Source organism: Cyprinodon tularosa, unplaced genomic scaffold (assembly GCF_016077235.1).
Source record: "Cyprinodon tularosa strain WSP-4 unplaced genomic scaffold, ASM1607723v1 ctg582, whole genome shotgun sequence".
Lineage (NCBI taxonomy): Eukaryota > Metazoa > Chordata > Actinopteri > Cyprinodontiformes > Cyprinodontidae > Cyprinodon > Cyprinodon tularosa.
The window spans coordinates 283,178-302,416 of NW_024039321.1; positions in this window are offsets into that span (position 1 = coordinate 283,178).

A 19,239-nucleotide genomic window follows, 5' to 3' on the forward strand; every position below is an offset into this window, starting at 1 on the left:
ATCTCTGAAGACTGACTTTAGTCTCAGAAGTTTGACTTTAATCTCGGAAGACTGACTTTAGTCTCAGAAGTCTGACTTTAGTCTCAGAAATCTGACTTAAGTCTCAGAAGACTGACTTTAATCTCAGAAGTCTGACTTTAATCTCAGAAAACTGACTTTAGTCTCAGAAGTCTGACTTTAATCTAAGAAGTCTGACTTTAATCTCGGAAGACTGACTTTAGTCTCAGAAGTCTGACTTTAATCTCAGAAAACTGACTTTAGTCTCAGAAGTCTGACTTTAATCTAAGAAGTCTGACTTTAATCTCGGAAGACTGACTTAAGTCTCAGAAGTCTGACTTTAATCTAAGAAGTCTGACTTTAATCTCTGAAGACTGACTTTAGTCTCAGAAGTTTGACTTTAATCTCGGAAGACTGACTTTAGTCTCAGAAGTCTGACTTTAATCTCAGAAAACTGACTTTAGTCTCAGAAGTCTGACTTTAATCTAAGAAGTCTGACTTTAATCTCGGAAGACTGACTTTAGTCTCAGAAGTCTGACTTTAATCTCACAAGTCTTACTTTAGTCTCAGAAGTCTGACTTTAGTCTCAGAAGTCTGACTTTAATCTCAGAATTTTAGATCTTATTCTAGATGGGCACCATGGAGGAAGAGTTGTAGGAGCACTCAGCTTCACTGACAAAGATGTAAGTAGTTTGTGAGGGCCAGTAACACACTGTTGGAAAATTACAGAATTAGGCGGCTTTTTACATTCCCGATGTGTCCCTGGTGAGCTATTTTATTAATGGAAGAAGAGAAGGTGATTAAAAGAAGAGAGCTAGTTTAGTCTCTAAAACAGACATCGCTACTGCTTGATGCTAACATGTTTGTTTGCTGTCAAGCTGTCAATTCTGAGATTAAGGTCAGAGTTCAATTCAATTCAGTTTCTTTATAAAGCGCTAATTCACAACACGTCATATCAAGGCACTTTACAGTTCACCAGATCATACAGTCAAATTGATTCAGAGTTTTCTATCTAAGGAAAGCCAGTTGATTGCATCGACTCATTGACTCTTCAACAATCCCTCACACTAAGCATGCTTGTAGCGACAGTGGAGAGGAGAAACTCCCTTTTACAGTTTTTTCTGATTGCTTAAGCACATTTTTTGTAACTATTGGCTATTTTTGCAAAACTCTACACACAAATAAGAAAACCTTTCACCCAATTATCAAAACATTGCAGTTCTCTTGCAAAAGCAAACACAGCTAGATTAACTCTTCACACCTTTGTAAAAATTGTGTTTTCGTATCAAACAGTAAACACAAGCCATCATCTACTAAGCACACAATGTGCCAACTACACACTGATGGTATGAATACAAAACACATCTGGCTTTCTCTTTCTCTGTGTACAGATGTCAATTTGAGGTCATACTTTTGTCATAGTGTCATGTAAACATATAAGGTTCCAAATTTCAAGTATTGCTGTTTATTCACACTCATCAAAACCAAGACAAAGTCAGAACACAAAATAGTAATTTCACAAAAAAACAAAAAAAAACAATCAGCCTACATCATGTCGTCTTCCTGGGTCCGGCCACAAAATTTCGTCCACATTGCATGCGATATCTTCCAGTCCAAGGCACCGGGGAAAATATCTCCTTGAATGCCGTATGCAGGCCTGACATGATGCCTGGTCAATATCTCAACATGCCTCCTCCATTGCCTGTAAAAGGGCTACCTGTTGATGAGGATGACGGTCGTACACTTTCCAGCGCCAGGCAGAGAAGAACTCCTCAATGGGATTTAAGAATGGAGAGTATGGAGGCAGGTTGAGTGCCATGAAGAATGGGTGGTCTGTAAACCAGTTGCGGACCAAAGCAGCCCTATGGAAATTAACATTGTCCCATATGATGACATATTGGGTATGCTCTGGTCTCTGAACAGTGAGCATGTCATGTAAGGTGTTCAGGAATGCAATAATGTGTGCAGAGCTGTATGGGCCTATGGTTGCATGATGGTGAACAACACCATTTTGGCTTATAGCTGCACACATGGTTATGTTATGTATTGGTTATGTCCAATAATGTTCCTGTCACGTCTCCTGGTTTTACTGAGGTTAAAACCAGCTTCATCTACAAAAAGTAGCTCATGTCCCATGGCATCTGCTTCTAGTTCCATCACTCTCTGGACAAGACAAAACAAATGCATCACATCAGGCCCATGCACAGCACTACAGTATGCACTTCCAAATTCAGAACCATTGACACTATAGCTTACCTGCACATAGTCATATCACAGTTGCTTTACATGTTCTGTGTTTCTCTCGAAAGAAACTCTGTAAATTTGTTTCATTCTTATTCTGTGGCGTGCAAGTACACGACTTCATGAAGAAATGCTTATTGCCTATTTTGAAAGATGGTGTCATTATCAATTATTATTATTTATAGTGCTTAGGCTGATTGCAAAGTGAACTAATTATCTAAAACAGTTTTCACATATGAAAGTGTGCCAGACAGTTGGCAAAATAGTGTTAATGATAGCCATACATGTGTATGATTTTACTAGGAGTGTGTTGGAAATTTGGTAATAGAGTGTTGTGCAGTGAATTGTGCCTACAGTTTTGCAAAATGTGTGGTACAAAATTGCAAACTGAGTGCAATGCAGTGTTTGTGCTTTTAGTTTTGCAAACTCAGTGAGTGGTTTTGCTATACGTATTAATAGTTTTAGAAATTGTGCTACAAGAATCACGATTAGCGCTTAAGCATTCAGAAAAAAGTGTAATAGGAAGAAACCTCCAGCAGAACCAGGCTCAATGTGTGCCATCTGTTCTGAGTTCTGAGAAAAAAAGTCAGAATTTTGAGAATAAAGTCAGAATTCTAAGAAAAAAGTAAGAATTTTTACTTACTTTTGTGTTGCAATTTATAAAACAGTTCATCTTTTTTATTTCGAATGACAGCAAGATTCCTTAGCAGACTTAAAGCTCTAGCCTCCACCATTGCTGCAGATACAATGCAGCTGTGCGGTTCATCATTGCTGTTGGGTAGAAATGTTTGATTTGACTTCAATATAATTCAGTTTATTTCTATAGCGCCAATTCACAACACATGTCATCTCAGGGCACATTACGGTTCAAACAGATCATACAGTCAAACTGATTCAAAGTTTTTCATCTAAGGAAAACCAGTTGATCCCATCGACTCATTGACTGTTCAGCAATCCCTTACACTAAGCATGCTTGTAGTGACAGTGGAGAGAAAAAACTTCATTTTAAAATTAGAATATCATGAAAAAGTAGATTGATTTCAGTAATTCCATTTAAAAAGTGAAACTTGTATATTATATTCATACATTACATACAAACTCATATATTTCAGATGTTTATTTTGTTTAATTTTGATGATTACAAATGACAACAAATGAAAATCTCAAATTCATCATATCAGAAAATTAGAATATTGTGAAAAGGTTCAAAATTGATGGCCCCTGGTGCCACACTCTAATCAGCTAATTAACTCAAACCACCTGCAAAAGCCTTTAAATGGTCTTTCAGTCTAGTTCTATAGGCTACACAATCATGGGGAAGACTGCTGACTTGACAGTTGTCCAAAAGACGACCATCGACACCTTGCACAAGGAGGGCAAGACACAAAAGGTCATCGCTAAAGAGGCTGGCTGTTCACAGAGCTCAGTGTCCAAGCACATTAATAGAGAGGCGAAGGGAAGGAAAAGATGTGGTCGAAAAAAGTGTACAAGCAAGAGAGATAACCGCACCCTGGAGAGGATTGTGAAACAAAACCCATTCAAAAATGTGGGGGAGATTCACAAAGAGTGGACTGCAGCTGGAGTGAGTGCTTCAAGAACCACCACACACAGACGTATGAAAGACATGGGTTTCTGCTGTCGCATTCCTTGTGTCAAGCCACTCTTGAACCACAGACAGCGTCAGAAGCGTCTTGCCTGGGCTAAAGAGAAACAGGACTGGACTGCTGGTGAGTGGTCCAAAGTCATGTTCTCTGATGAAAGTAAATTTTGCATTTCCTTTGGAAATCAAGGTCCCAGAGTCTGGAGGAAAAGAAGAGAGGCACTTCATCCACGTTGCTTGAAGTCCAGTGTAAAGTTTCCACAGTCAGTGATGGTTTGGGGTGCCATGTCATCTGCTGGTGTTGGTCCATTGTGTTTTCTGAGGTCCAGGGTCAACGCAGCCACATACCAGGAAGTTTTAGAGCACTTCATGCTTCCTGCAGCTGACCAACTTTTTGGAGATGCAGATTTCATTTTCCAACAGGACTTGGCACCTGCACACAGTGCCAAAGCTACCAGTACCTGGTTGAAGGACCATGGTATCCCTGTTCTTAATTGGCCAGCAAACTCTCCTGACCTTAACCCCATAGAAAATCTATGGGGTATTGTGAAGAAGAAGATGCAATACACCAGACCCAACAATTCAGAAGAGCTAAAAGCCACTATTAGAGCAACCTGGGCTATCATAACACCTGAGCAGTGCCACAGACTGATCGACTCCATGCCACGCCGCATTGCTGCAGTAATACAGGCCAAAGGAGGCCCAACTAAATACTGAGTGCTGTACATGCTCATACTTTTCATGTTCATACTTTTCAGTTGGCCAACATTTCTATAAATCCTTTGTTTTTATTGGTCTTCAGTAATATTCTAATTTTCTGATATGATGAATTTGAGATTTTCATTTGTTGTCATTTGTAATCATCAAAATTAAACAAAATAAACATCTGAAATATATGAGTTTGTATGTAATGTATGAATATAATATACAAGTTTCACTTTTTAAATGGAATTACTGAAATCAATCTACTTTTTCATGATATTCTAATTTTATGACCAGCACCTGTAGGCGCAGTGTGAGCGGCCATCGGTTCTGAGTTCAGAGAAAAAAGTTAGTGACTTACAGGCAATCGCTCACACTAAGCCTCCAGCAGAAGCAGGCGCAGTGTGAGCGGCTATCTTACAAGCCGACTGGGGCTCAGGGAGACAGAAGCAGAGATACAAAGGCAGCTGTAAACCAGCTCCACAGGCGGCCCCGTCCAGGAAAAACACATCAAGGCAGACAAGCTCTGAGCCAGCTTATATGTCAGACGATGAAGAGAGCGCATCCAGCTAGTCACGGTCAGAGAAACAGGACTACACTGAAAAACAGTCCAAACTCCAACATCTATAAACAAAGGTGTTGATGGCAGCAGCACATTTGATATTCCTCTGCAAACAAAATTTACAATAATTAAAGAGTGGTTTTAGACTAACAAGGTTTTTCCCCAAATGCAAATACTTCCTGATATACTTCGGATTATTAACTACACACAGATCAATCAATATTCATTACTCCAAAAAGGTAAAAATCAAAAAGAGTATTGGCAATCGTGGGTTTACTAAAAATTTGCCCCTGCTGCTCAGGTGTGAAAGTATATTTCAGTTCATGTCGATACTATATATAGAAAAGGTTTATTGGCCTATATTTTTTATGACACCCTGAATGAATTTTAAATATATATATATATTTTTTTATTCTGACCAATGTAACCAAATACACCAACCATATATACTTTGCATTTCAGGTTTAGATATAACAGTGTCTACCATGACATCTACTAAGTTTTTAAATCACTTTCTAGAGGTCTGATTAAAAAATAAATAAATACGCAGAGAACCTCCAAAATAGCCTTATTGCCAAGACAATGCGGACCTAAATTTCAAGATTGTAAACTAAAATGTTAAAATACTCAAAGGAAGCAGATGACATGTTTTAATGACAATACAACATTGCATTTGAATTGATACAAAAATCTAAAAAAAGATCTATGTGCCTTTTCATCTGGGTCTTTATCCAAAAATAAACAGTAAACAAATATTTACTCTGGATATAACCGTCGTGTCACTATGACAGTCCATCTGTGGACGTGCAGAATGTGCACTGCTGTAGAGCAGGTGGTGGGCAGCATGGCAGATACTTTTGATCTCAGTGACAGATTACAGCACAATTATGCATTTTAAACGTATGACAGACCACTACTCTAATGTTTTCACTCAGTTTCAACCCGTCAATGAAAGCTCACACTTGTCATGTTTTCAAAGATCCATGTTTAGCTCGTCAGTTCTTGTCACATTAAAAAAAGCAGCATCAAAGAAATTATTTAATATTCTTTTTAAACTCCTTAAAAAGTACTCTGCTCAGTCGCTTCCTGTGGATGGCTTCATAGTTGTTCTCCAATCTACTGTGTTGTCCAAATGAACACTGAGTTTTTACACACTGCCTTCTCCATGTCTTCCCCATGAGGGTAATAGTGTTTGACTTGTTGCTGTTTCTCCTAAAAATAATCTCCCGTGTTTTATTCACATTCAGAATGAGGTGATTATTTCCACACACCAAAGCAGTAGCCCAACTCCACGTACTCATCTTATTGTCCCTTTCTGATAAAACCAATGACTGCAGAATCATGTAAATATTTATGTATGTTTCTCATGTCCTGCCTACTAACTGGTTAGACACGTTATCCTCAGTCTCACAAACTGTGGTGTCTTTGTAAGCTAGACTTTGATCCAGGCATTTATTTAGACCACTATCTGAGACTGTTGGGGCATCTGAAATAGCAGATCAGACCGAATTGTGTTAAATGCAGTTTAGAACTTAAAAACATGATACTCATAGTGCTATTTGCCGTGTCTAAAAGACAAGTATTTAATGGCATCTTAGACAAATCCATAGCCATGACCACCCATCTCTGTTATTGTTTGAAAGGAGCTTGCTCTCCAGCTTCTCTTCCCCCCCCCCTTATGTTAAGTTAAAATTGTTTTAAGCTCACCTTACCTGTTCTCCTGCCTAGAGTCTCTTTCTTTTTGTTTTGCAGTTTCTTCAAATTACTGGTATTGGTCTCTGTGTGTGTGGGACAGGGGCATTGCACTCTTCTTGTTAGGGATGGTGTTAACGACAAAGAAGCCAGTCATTGCATCTTCTCCATGTTGTTGCTATAGTGCATCCCAGTTTCTAGCCACAAAACTATCTAGAAGGACTTTGTCAGCTTCCTGTAAATATATTCACACTGTTCTTGCTTTGAGCAGGGGGATATAACACCAGATCTGATTTGCCGAGTGGAATTCTAATTTTTGAGCTCTAATAATGCTCTCTATTAACATAAATCAAACCCAAAGCTTTTCATTTCTGGTCGAGCAACTAGCAAACATTTGGATCGTTCCACACAGTGAGAAAATTAAATTCCCCAGTTTGTGACACAACTGCATTGGGATGTTGTGTCTAGCTCTAGCAACAACTAAGCTGATGAAATTACACACAACATCAACAAAAGATGGTGGAATGTAAATGGTTGGCAAAATAATTTTTTAAGGTTGCTGTAATTAAACTTTACTTAAGAAACCGTCTCCTGACCCAGATGACTTGGTCAATTATAGACCTGTATCCAATCTTCCTTTCTTATCTAAAATTCTTGAGAAACTATTTGCCAAACAAGTGTGCGTCAATTTACACCATAATGAACTTTTTGAAGAGTTTCAGTCTGGCTTTAGAGCTCATCATAGCACTGAAACAGCTCTGGTGAAAGTCACTAATGATATTCTCATGGCCTCAGATGTTGGACTTGTATCTTTACTTGTCCTGTTAGATGTCAGTCCTGCATTTGACACAATTGTTTATAATATTCTTTTAAAAAGACTTGAATATTTTGTAGGAATTACACGAACAGCACTACACTGGTTGAAATTCTATCTATCTGACTGATTTCAGTTTGTTCAAGTTAATGATAATTATTCCTCATGCTCAGAGTTTACCTGTGGAGTACCATAGGGATCAGTCTTAGGACCAATTCTCGTTACTATATATATGCTCCCAATTGGTAGAATTATTAGATAGCATGGGTCATTTCCACTGTTATGCTCATGATAGTCAGTTATTTGCCTATAAATCAAGATTAAACTAACTCCTTACATAGATTACAGGCATGTCTTGAAGATGTAAAAACCTGGATGACTCTTATCTTTATGCTCCACAATGCAGACATAACAGAATTTATAGTCTTTTGACCAAAGTCTGAAAAAGAAGCTGATTAGTCAGTCACTTCATTTAGATGGGATTCATTTTATCTCGGAAAATAAAGTAAAAAATGTTGGTGTTTATTTTCTTCCTTTTTTTTTTTGATAAATCCCATATCAAAGAGGTTCCTACGATTTTCTTCTTTGATCTGTGGAATATTGCAAATATTTCTGTCCACGGGTGATGCTGAGAAACGAGTCCATGCATTTGCTACTTCAAGGCTGGACTATTGTAATTCTTTACTATCAGGAAGTCCACAAACTGTAGTTAAAAGCCTTCAGCTGATCCAAAATGCTGCAGCCAGAGTTCTGATGAAAATTAAAAAGAGAGATCATATCTCTCCTATCCTGGCTTCTCTTCATTGGCTTCCTGTTAAATCCAGAATAGAATTTAAAATGCTCTTTCTCACATATAAAGCCTTAAATGGCCAAGCTCCATCTTATATCAGAGATCTGATTGTTCCTTATTTTCCTAACAGAGCACTGCGCTCTCAATCTGCAGGTTTACTAGTGGTTCCTAGAATTTCTAAAAGTAGAATGGGAGGCAGATCTTTTAGTTATCAGGCTCATTTCCTGTGGAACCAACTACCAGTTTTAGTCCGTGAGGCAGACACCCTGTCTACTTTTAAGGCTAGGCTTAAAACTTTCCTTTTTGATAAAGCTTATAGTTAGGGTGGCTCAGGTTATCCTGAGCTATCTCTATAGTTATGCTATTATAGGCTTAGACTGCTAGAGGGCATAGGGATATCAGCTGTGCTGCTGCCATCAACACCTTTGTTTATAGATGTTTGAGCTTGGCCTGTTTTTCAGTGTAGTCCTGTTTCTCTGATTGTGACCAGTGATGGAAGTAACGGCGTAATTGAAAGTAACGGCGTTACTAATGCCGCTACCTTTCTTTAGTAACGAGTAATCAAAATGGTTACTCTTACTGTAACTATATCCAGTTACAATTGCCGACACCCCGTTACTGCACGTTACTCAGGTCGCACAATTAACCTTTTTTCATGATAGGACTTGTGTGCGCGTCATGAGAGAGGGGAGGAGAGGGGAGGAAGGAGAGTGAGGAAGACTCCAGCGGCAAAACAGCGCTTTCCAGATGGAAATACTGGTGTTACGTCGAGCTGCGTTTCCCCATCAGATACGGTTTCCCCTGCATCTCCGCACAGCGCGACGGGCGGCGGCACGATTCACCGTGCAAGCGACAGGAAACGCGCATGCTCGCTAAAGGCGCGTAACAGCCACCCTGTGCTCGCCCCACAGGGGAACTACGGAGAGCGTGAACAATCATTAGCCTATATGGAGAAAGAGAGAATCTGGATGGATGGATGGATGGATGGATGGATGGATGGATGGATGGATGGATGGATGGATGGATGGATGGATGGATGGATGATGGATGGAATAGATAGATAGATATAGCTACATGTTGCAGTATCTATAACAACCCAAACACAGGATTCAGAATTAGACATCCCCAGTTATTAATTTCATACACTCGCAAAAGTAACGCAATAGTTACTTTTACTAGTAACTAGTTACTTTTATTGTGGAGTAACTCAGTTACTAACTCAATTACTTTTTGGGAGAAGTAATTAGTAATTATAACTAATTACTTTTTCAAAGTAACGTGCCCAACACTGATTGTTACTCACTGGACATGCTCTATTCCTCCTCTGACATGGGAGCTGGCTCGGAGCTCGTCTGCTTGACTGTGTGTTTCCTGGAGGGGGCTGGCTGTGGAGCTGTCTCTTGACCCCAGCCAGCCTCAGGAGATGGCCACTCACACTGAGCGCGGTTCTGCTGCAGGTTTCCTCCTGTTAAAAGGGAGTTTTTGCTCACTAAAGTTGAAGTGCTCACCAAGCAATTTCTGTTAATAATTGAAAAGCCTTTACGTTCTGTTCAGTCATATTTTAAAATGGCATTGCACACACGCTCCATTAACATTTGTAGAATAATTTCATTCACCCACCAAAGTTTGTGGTGTCGAAATGAATTAAAGAATAACTTCCACAGAACTCCAGGTTTTAGAGAAGGCAATTGAGCTGCCATCACATTTAAATTTTATGCAATATCTATTCATATATTTTCAGGTGTTCGGACATAATTGAAAGCATAGATGGCAGACTGATATTTCCTATAATCACTTATAAGGTTTAACTTCTTATATAATATTTACTGCATTTGTTGCATAAAGCCAGTGAATGTTGTGTAATTCAGCTGGTACAGGTTAAACATTCACCGCTATGTTGGGTTTCACCCAGATTCATGTTATGTGCACAAACACACATTGTTTCGTTATATTAAAACAGTGTTGAGAATGTAACTTTAATTCTCTATCAAATCCCACTCAAATCTCACTTGCTGGCGAGGCATTCACTTTTGGGGGGCTTTTGGTTTATCCTTGGATCCAGTTTGTGGGGGTTTCTTCCTGTTAAAAGGGAGTTTTTCCTCTCCACTTTCGCTACAATTGTCATGTTTGGTTTAACGTGTCTAACCCACATGCAGAACACTCAGAGGCAGGAGTAAAGTTCAAAGGTTTATTAAGAAGATGTACACAATCAATGAAAAGATCCAGAGGGGAACTCGTCTGGTCACGAGTGGGTTCTGAAAGGCACATAGATAAATCAGATCCAGGAAGAGAACGGACTGGTCACGAGTGGGTTCACTGCAGAGGGGGACAGAGGAGTTAGTGGGGGTCCAGGTATTTTGCAGGATGAGAGTATGCTGGGTAGTACCTGTTCTGGAGTTGAACTGATCAGCTGAGGGGGGGAACCTTGTGGGTCCAGAGACTGTCGGCAGGCTGAGGGCTAGGCGGAGGCAGAGCTTAATAGAGTGCAGGCAGATTACAGATTTGAGTTTCCTTCCAGTATCTTCTGAGAGGGGGCAGGCAGGTCTTTGACAGGAATAGTTCTCCAGAGTTCTTCTGAGAACAGACAGGCAGATCACCGGTAGAGAAACTCTTCAGGGTTTCAAGTTTCTGGCAGATTCAATCTAGGAAGCAGAGAGGAGAAAACAGGTCAGGTTCAGGTTCTCAGGGAGTCAGAGGTTCAGACAGGCTGGTTGGCTCAGGCTTGCTAACCGTTACTGGCAAACACTCTGGCACTGGAGAGAAGTCCTCCGCCTCCTTAAATACGGATCTCCTGATGAGCAGATGAGCGACAGGTGGTGCAATCAGCTCCGGCTCCAGGAGATCTCGTACGCCCTCTGGTGGAGAAAGTGGACGGACCTCCAGATCCCAACAACAAGCATGCTTAGTGTGAGGGATTGCCTTCCTGTCAATGAGTCGATGCAATCAACTGGTTTTCCTTAGATAGAAAACTTTGAATCAATCTGACTGTATGATCTGCTGAACTGTGAAGTGCCATGAGATGGCATGTGTTGTGAATTGGCGCTGTATGAATAAACTGAAATGAATTGAAATATAATCAATAATTTCATCATTCCCTGTTGTGTATAGATACATTTTGGGTCCTTCTACTGGCACTTTACTCCATACCCAGGATGTTTGGTCTTAGAAAGCTTGATAGTGTCACAGTCTTGGTTCTGTTATGTTTTCTTTTGAGTATTCAGTTTAAGTTTGCTCCATGTTTTCTAGTTTTATTGGTTTAATTCTTTTTCTTTTTCTGATTATATTTCCATTCTCAGGTTTTATTTGTTGCCCTCTGCTCCCCTCCCTGTTTTTTGAATGAATGAATAATGAATGAATGAATGAATGAATTAAATAATAACTTCCACAGAACTCCAGGTTTTAGAGAAGGCATTGAGCTGCTATCACATTTAAATTTTATGCAATATCTATTCATATATTTTCAGGTGTTCAGGCATAATTGGAAGCATAGATGGCTGACTGATATTTTCTATAATGACTCATAAGGTTTAACTTCTTATATAATATTTACTGCATTTGTTGCATAAAGCCAATGAATGTTGTGTAATTCAGCTGGTATTGGTTAAACATTCACCGCTATGTTGTTCCTGGGTTTCACCCAGATTCATGTTATGTGCACAAACACACATTTTTTTATTATATTAAGGCAGCGTTGAGAATGTAAGTTTAATTCTCTATCAAATCCAACTCAAATTTTTATAATATCAATATGCCATCATTGATATTTTAATTTCATACTTATTTCATCCAGTTGCCATGATGTTTTCTGTGTTTCACTAATGAAGGCTCTTACTATGCTTACATTTACCCTGAGCTCTTGGCTGAATGAACTCAAGTCAAGTTAGCCGATTGATACGATATCTTCTGAAACTAAAAATCCTGAATATCACATAGCCAAAAAAGTTGACTCAGGATTATTGCCTTTACTTAGAATAGATTTATTCTTTAAGTCTGCTTCTGTCTCCTTGTGTCATAATGGGCTTTAAAGATCTGACCCACATGCAGAGAACCACTCAGAGACCAAGAGTAAAAGTTTAATTGGTTTATTGTAGGTTAGCAAATACTGATGGTGATTAAAACTCTGTGGGGAAACAATGCTAGAACTCAGCAGACTGGTGAACCGGAACCGGAAACTCTGAAGGGGAGATCACAGTGATCAGTTCAGGGACAGTGGGAAAACAGACTGAGGCTTGAATATTGCTGGAGAGGCATTAACTTTTGGGGGGCTCTTGGTTTATCCTTGGATCCAGTTTGTGGGGGTTTAATCCAGAGAAGAGCGAATTCATTGGAGAGCGGACAGGCAGACATATGTTGGACCTAGAGGAATAAAGGAGTGGACTGTCACTTGGTTTTCCAGGAGTGGACCTGAACGGATCATGTGGAGGTTTTCCCCTTGCTCAGCGAGACTCAGTAAATCCTTCCAGGGGTAGAAGGTCCAGGCTTATCCAGTAACACAGGAAATCTTTCCAATACTGGCAAACCCTCTGGCAACGAGGTAGTGACAGCCCGCTGATCAAGTACTCCTCTGGTAATGACCCAATGACCCGCAGGTGCGCAGGGAGGCCCAACGAGGACAGGGCAACACCTGGTGGTGGGGAGAGAAAAACACAAAAAACAACCCACACAAACTGTAATCCTAACACCTTAAACCCCAGTCGGCCTCAGCAGATGGCCGCTCACACTGAGCCTGGTTCTGCTGGAGGTTTCTTCCTGTTAAAAGGGAGTTTTTCCTCTCTACTTTCGCTACAAGCATGCTTAGTGTGACGGATTGCCTTCCTGTCATTGAGTCGATGCAATCAACTGGTTTTCCTTGGATAGAAAACTTTGAATCAATTTGACTGTACGATCTGCTGAACTGTAAAGTGCCATGAGATGGCATGTGTTGTGAACTGGCGCTATATAAATAAAGTGAATTGAAATATAATCAATCCTTTCATCATTCCTTGTTGCGTATAGCTACATTTTGGGTCCTTCTTCTGGCACTTTACTCCATTCCCAGGATGTTTGGTCTTAGAAAGCTTGATAGTGTCACAGTCTTGGTTCTGTTATGTTTTCTTTTGTGTATTCAGTTTAACTTTGCTTTATGTTTTCTAGTTGTATTGGTTTAATTCTTATTTTGTTGTGTTTTCTGATTATACTTCAGTTCTCAGGTTTTATTTGTTACCCTCTATTGCCCTCTGTTCCCCTCCCTGCTTTTTAAAACTTTTACGGAATGAATTAAAGAATAACTTCCAAAGAACTCCATGTTTTAGAGAAGGTAATTGAGCTGCTATCACATTTAAATTTTATGCAATATCTATTCATATTTTTTCAGGTGTTCAGGCATAATTGGAAGCATAGATGGCAGACTGCTATTTTCTATAAGGACTCATAAGGTTTAACTTCTTGTATAATATTTACTGCATTTGTTGCATAAAGCCAATGAATGTTGTGTAATTCAGCTGGTATTGGTTAAACATTCACCGCTATGTTGCTCCTGGGTTTCACCCAGATTCATGTTATGTGCACAAACACACATTGTTTCGTTTAAAACAGTGTTGAGAATGTAACTTTAATTCTCTCTCTAATCCCACTCAAAGTTTTATATCAATATGCCATCATTGATATTTTATGGTTCATCTGTAAAGTGCCTTGAGATGGAGTGTTGTGAATTGGAGCTATATAAATAAACTGAATTGGATCTATCCCATGACCTCAACTGGAGATTTAATGTAAAATGTACACTGGATTTCAGGAAAGGTACATTTACGAATGCTTAGATGAAGGCTGGTTCTTTAAGGGAACCTTGTAACCTACTCTTTAGTAAAAAAAAACTAAAGGATAAAGTTAAGCTATCATGAGCATAACATCATTAATGAGTTTTATCTTATGAATCAGGAAAATAAATCTCAAAGTAAATCTAAAGCATAAAGGTTTAAATGGAATAGTCAAGTTCGTACTTGATTCTGATTGAGATGCTTTGGCTTGCCCAAGCGTGGCACAAAGAGTTGTTGGGGTTTAGGGCAATTACCAGATCGCTTTACAAGGTTGACTTATCATAAGAATGTTTTCAGAATTGTAGGAATTATTCAACAAAATAAATCTCAAAACTCTCACATACATTTCCATTGTTGTTTATTGAACAGCATTTCTCACAGGCAATAATAATCATAGTCATAATAGTGCACTTTTCCTCTTAAGTAGTTGTACTACAGACTATTTATCTTTGTCATCATCATCATCATCATCATTCCATTAACTGAGTGGGCTCCTTTCTCAACCCCCATCACACCTACTCCTTCTTTAACTCCCTTTGTTCATGAAGTCTTTTCCAGTGTCTTTTTCTATTGTGTGAATTGGTGTGGATGAGTGGGGGTTGTGAAATGAAAGACGGTGGAGGGAAGTTTTAGCTGGAGAGAGGGCTGAAGGACAATAGAGCAGCAGATATTGTAGTATTTTCATAACTGCAGAAGAAGAATGACTAATAATTATGATAAAACGCTTCATGGTGACTACAGTCAATAAAACATTGAATACTAAATAGCTATGAATGGCATACAATGGAGATAGAGACAGGCACATAGTGTATACAAATGTATACAGCATCTGCATCAAAGTATACAGTGTAGAAAATGTATACAAGAAGGGTGATTATATAAGGGTAAGATATGTGCATTAAGGAGGAAATGGGTATGGAACTATAAAGAGAAGGAATGGGAAGATGTACAGATTTAAGGTAAATAGGTTCAAATAATTGATTTGCTAATTTCTATGTTTAATAGGGTTCCTTCTAAGAAAATGAATGCCTCTGAATTACATTCTAAGTTTGCGTTTTAAAATCAGTTGGTACATTTGTATTTTGACACCTCTTGACCTCTGCATTTTGCACACTGGCCTTTCTCTGCAGAGCCATTACAGGCGTCAAATACGCATGCACTCATTTGAAGATTAAAACACATGTCCAACAATAGCCAAGCATTGCTTGAAAGGTAGTCTTTACAATAAGAACTTACAGAGTTTCTTGTAAAACTAAAGAACTTCACTTGTGTCTCACTGGTGCATCTATTGCAATTGACATTCTGAGAGGGTTTAGTTTGCCTGCAAGGTTATTGGAATCAGATACCGCATACTGGGAAGGGAAACCAGATTAGTGAAAGTAAAGGTCTGGTTATCCTCCAGCAGCAGGGTGTCGCAGTGAGCTTGTCGCAAATATTTTTGATTTATGCCCAATATTGAAGCGTGGTCTGTATGTTATTCCACGCCACAACGCAACAGGGACAATCACGAACTAGCCATGGGTCTAGATACGGCTGAGGCGGTGAGGAAGTGGAAGAAAGTTTGAGCGACAACGGAGGGACATGAGGGACAAAAAGAGCGGGGATCTAGGTGGAAAAAGGCTCCCAGCGTTCTCACACCCCTCGCTCTATAGCTGGTCCAACTTCACGAGTCATTTTCCACAATGATGGTCATACAACAAAATAGGCCGGTAAGGTACCAAACAGGAAATACGCATAGTGTAGAGCTAATGTAGATTTGACCAATCAGAGGCCTCCTGTCTGCGGCACTGTCAGCGGTCTACAATTTTGCACCAGCGTGTCTGCGGAAGGGGCGGGGGCACATTTGCGTTCACTGCGACACACGCAGACGACCTCATATCTGATTATAAATCAGCCTTAATTGGTGAATATAAGAGTTGTTAAAAACACAAAAGGAGAACAGGAAAACATGAATGTCAGAGCTTTAAGATGAATACAGATTGTGAGTGGCAATTTACCCCTACTTGGAGGGAACGTCTGCCATATCTCTATTATAATTAGTGTAATAGCATGCTAAAATGTTGATTACCTTTACGTGCAAAGCACAGGTAGCTATTAGTCAAATTTAATTTAGTAGCAATCTTGGCGTTAGTTATCCTGCTTGACAGTACCAACATTTTTTTTTTAATCCAAAAGCAACATGAGATCATGGAGAATGAAAATCTGTATGGACATCATGCATAGCTGTGAAAATGTCTTGTTTTGTTGTTGTAATAACTAATATATGATCTATTTCTGATTCTATTAGTAGTGACCAAACACAGCACATCACACAAAAGAAAATAAATGGCTTCCCCTGTGGACATCATGCATAGCTGTTAATGTTATTGATTTTCTAGGCTGTAACCTGATCAATGATCTAAGCTGAGGCTTGTTCCATACTGTGAACAAAAAAAAAAATCTCTGTGATTTGAACATGCATGTGTTTTGTTCATTTAGGCAGAAAAAAATTGTCTTCAAAGTAACCATACAGAGTTCCAGCAACTTCTTATCTTGATTTTTTCCCCATTTCTTTCAGTGTTATGTGCTGTAAAAAAAAACATTAACACGGTAGACGTCTGCTAGAACAAAAAGCCTCTGATAATTATCCAAAAGTTACATAAATTCCTTTAAGAGACACAGAGATAAGTTGAATTTCAGAGTGTACTTTTGGTTTAGCTTCGTTAAAGGTGTAGAACTTTGGCAAAATAAACATATATGATGATAAATAAAATACATAATAAACAGTGGACACAAAAACATACATTGGAACTTAAGGGATACATTAGCATAAAAGCTCTCATTTTAAAAAACATTTTTTTTTCAGTGGCGAAAATTGGTGTGAGTATATTCACTCCTATAGATTTCTCATACTAGAATTAACTTTTTGACAATGCATAGCAAATAAATTAATAGAAGTAAAAAAAAAACAGATATATGTATCAGAATCAGAAATAGTGTAAAATGACATTCAGATAATTAGTTCCATCCTCATTTATGCTTGTGGCGAATACATCAATGAAATAAAAAAACATTCAATGCAATGATAGGAAAGAGATGGCAAAATATCATTCATTTCATTCTTCAATTTGGCTTAATTTTTCCTTCCCAGGCAGCATTAGTGAGTTTCTATAAATATACACCTGAGTCTGTAGGTCTTTCACTACAGCTTCCTACTTCGCCTCTTGTAAAAAGTACATTCCTTTACTTCTTTTTTTCAGGGAGGCATAAAGCATTCAGACTATTAGAGTAGGACCTTGCTCAGCTTGTTACTCTTAAGGAAATGGGCTTAGGGATGGTTCAATTCACTCAAAAATACACATAAAGGTTTGGACAAACATCAGCATTTTAACCAATATTAGATGTTTTTAAGTAATTTATCTTAATTTCAGTCAAACTTATTTCAGATATTTGTTTACATACTTGGTTTTTCGTATGAGTCAAAGATGAGCAGTTTTTAATGTATTCATTTTTAAGATGTTTAATTTTAGCTCTGGCTAGATAACACATAATTCTATTTTCTTGCATTGAGCTGTGTTTCCTTTTCGAGAAAGGATTTTGACATACAGTGGTCACCAATAGAATACCAGTAAAACTTAGCAAACATTTCTAAATATGTTTTGCTATTTAAATAAATAACCTAATTTAATTGGTTGTTTTAATTCTGCTACACATTTTCATGTCTTTTCCCAACTGTCACTAAGCATTAAGGTTGTTTTCCCAACATTTCACCTTAAAAGCCCGGAACTACATTCCATTTTTTACCGCCATGTATGCAGTTTTTATGAAAAAAACAAAAAACAATGTGGTGTTATGTGATTCTCCTGTAAATGTGATTTAATAATGCAGATCATGCTAAATTAATTTTTAATTTCTTTTTTTCTCACATCTTTTTGAGCTTCTGCTGTATTGTGCTTGGCTTTGACTAGTGCATGTGCATTGGGATCAAGGGTGTAGAACTTAGGTGGTTCTGTAGGATTTGGATCAACTGTCAATTTCACTTTCAGTTTGATCAAGCCAAACGATTAACTTATCCTTGATGTGTTTATATTTTACACTGTAATAAAAAAATCTATACTTAAACATGTAAAGGGTTAATGTCAGTGGTGGAGTTTGACAATAGATAACTTTATATGCCAACCCTGCAGGTGCTGATGATTGCTTTTAAAATGCTGTGCTCCAGTTATGACAGAGTGACAGAACAATTAAATTCAATAGAACTAAGCCAATGCTGTCATATCTACTAACATGAAAAACAGCTTTTAATCAGCAGCAGTTGCTTGATCTCTTGTCTACTGACGGCTTATACCAGACAAGACTTGGATCATATAAGAAAATGGTATTTAGATTTGGAGTCAGAAATTAAACGTAAAGGCTAGAGTTGCTCGTGTTAATTCCCAGTCATCCGGGTCATGGCAACCTCAAAACATGGTTAAATCAGAGGCAACCAGGTTTTTGCTTGGTTTTTCTGAAGATGCTTGAGTCCTATCTAGTAGTGTTTCTTAACTTTGTCAATTCGCTGTAAAGTAATCTGTTGTTTGAGCGCTGTTTCTCATCACAATGGAGACCAGCACCTTCTAAGTCTGATGGAAAGATTTTTTAAAGACCCACTCGTCATTGTCTTGGATTGTTGAGTCATTGGTTGTGTACGGGTTGTATTAGGGCATTTGAATCATGATGACAGTTCTTTGGATTGAGTCCCATAACCAAACTGTAGGTGCTTAGAAGCTAAAACCTCAGTCCTTTTAAGAAAAATGGCTTCCGTTACCTTTCTTTCAAATCATATGTCCTCTTTGTCCAAAATCTGAATGTTTTGGTCGTCAAAAGCATGTTCTTTATTCTTGAGCTGCAAGTACAGTATGCAGCAGAATCTTGCCTAGAGATACTGGCTCTCCTGTGCTGTGCCATGCGTTTTCCAAGATAGTAGTCTGAACAATCCTCGCTGCACTGGGCAGCATAAAGACTGCTGCCCAGCTTTGGTTTGGGTGTTCTGTCTTTGGAATGAGCCAGATTTTGTCTGATTGTGTT